The following is a 1,916-nucleotide window of genomic DNA, read 5'->3' as shown; positions in this document are numbered from 1 at the left end:
TGTAATAATTACCAGATACCTCTATACAACGTACTCAAAATGTTTTGCAAAACATCTCAGAGATGGTTGCAAAATCTCTAGGAGATGTATGTGCAACCTTTCATAAATGCTTTGTGACAAAAGAGCGGACATTTTCACGTATCCGAGACGTATATGAGACATTTATGAAATCTTTTTTGTAACGCTTTGCGAAGGTCTCTGAAAGGTATTTGTTGAGTTTTGTGCTATGTGGGTTCTATTCCCCCATTCCTATTTCCTCCTTTGGACCAACGGTTTAACGTCTCTTCCGAAAGACGGAGCCCAGTTTTCCATCTAGGGATACTGTATCCATTTGGGATCTATCCGCCAGATGGGGGGGCAGCGTTTTGCTGAGAAAAATTCTCATCGGCCTAGCGGGATTCGAACCCGGTTCTCCGGATTACGAATCTGGCGCTCTACCCACTAGACCAGCCGTCTCCCCAGTGTTGTTATACATGTTTCGCAGCATATTTTTGGCGAACAACCTTTCTGTTTTTGATCGAAGACATTCTGTCCAGTCGTGTACAGTACAAGAAATGCCTTCGGCTAAATAAATCATTTCTATCTGTAAATTATATACACATATTGTCAACATATCGTATTAACATATTATTAATTTTGCTTTTGCAAAAAGGTTTTTACAAAAAATTTTCAAAAAGTATGTAATTATTTAAGGAAATTATCGATTAGGCACACACAGTTTCTTGATTTTTATAGAACTTGTAACATTTTTGACTTTGATGTCCTTCAGAATGCATTCATCCTTAAAACCCTACTTTAGTAAGTGTGTGTATGTAAGTGTACACACTCTCGAAATCCGAACAAATGAAATGTCACTGACTCAAATCATGCCAGAATTAAGCCTCAGTAAGCTTTTCGAGTGGAAATATTAATCATTCAGATTTAGAGAATATGTCAAAGAAAACAATTTAGAAAATACATCATTCATATACGAACACTCCCTAAAGTAAAGTTTAAAAAATGAAAGGGAGTAATATTCAGAGTCAAAGTAGTTCAAGTTCTAAGAATATTTACCTCTTCCCCATCTTCATCTACTTTTATCCATTTGTCGCCAAATAACATTTTCTCTTCCTTCTTTCCACTATCGTTTGTTCTATTTTTCTTCTCTTTTTTTTCTTTTTCTGTTTTATTTTCCGAATCTGTAGCATCATCGGTAAATGTCAAGATTAAGGGCGACCTCACCGATTTCAATGACCTTGATATATGTTGTCAAGATCATGACCCCGAGTGACCTTCAGAAGGTTTTAGCCGTCGTTCGTTATTCGTTAAAAAGTTATTAACACAAAAAAGTTTGGAAAATATAGCAGCTATTTTGAGTATTGGAAGGCATAAATAACTAATATATATGTCGAAATAGTTCACGCATACACTTTCCACGCGAAACGAGGTGCCACATGGGTTTGTGGCGCGCTTTACAAGCTCGTTTATATATATACATAATGAAACATTAGGTAAATCTGAAGAATAGTGGCCTCCTCACCAATTTCGTCGAACTTCGTAGAATTAAAATTGAATGTATTATTTTGAAGTTGTGATTTTCATTAAAGCAGATATTTTGTATTTAAGTGTTTAAAGCGCGTCAACTAACCTATGTAGGTTAGTGACGCGCTTTAAAAGTATTTAAGTGTTTAAAGCGCGTCAACTAACCTATTATATACAACATAATATATATAATAAACCACATAATATATATATATCACGAATATTCGCATATATATATACACATATAATCTGAAATAACAAGCTATTACTTTTACATGCCGAAATCGACCATACGGATAGCGATTGCATTCTAATAGCCATTCTAACTCACGGTTCACAAGGTCTACTATGCGCTCGTGATCAAATATGTGTGTGCGTGCGTGCGTGCGTGCGTG

General features: G+C 35.8%; 1 long non-coding RNA gene across 1 annotated transcript; it reads right to left on the bottom strand.

Moving 5' to 3' along the window:
- Window positions 1–217: 217 nt before the first annotated feature.
- LOC139786842 (uncharacterized) lies at window positions 218–1,562 on the bottom strand. Its single transcript, XR_011722439.1, has 2 exons — window positions 1,054–1,562; window positions 218–583 (listed from the first exon to the last, which is right to left on the bottom strand). It is a non-coding gene; the product is annotated as an uncharacterized lncRNA (long non-coding RNA).
- Window positions 1,563–1,916: the final 354 nt, after the last annotated feature.

Source organism: Temnothorax nylanderi, unplaced genomic scaffold, assembly GCF_030848795.1.
Source record: "Temnothorax nylanderi isolate EJ_2023f unplaced genomic scaffold, tnyl_v1.0 TNYL_tig1166_pilon, whole genome shotgun sequence".
Lineage (NCBI taxonomy): Eukaryota > Metazoa > Arthropoda > Insecta > Hymenoptera > Formicidae > Temnothorax > Temnothorax nylanderi.
This window is presented reverse-complemented; position numbering and strand designations above follow the sequence as displayed.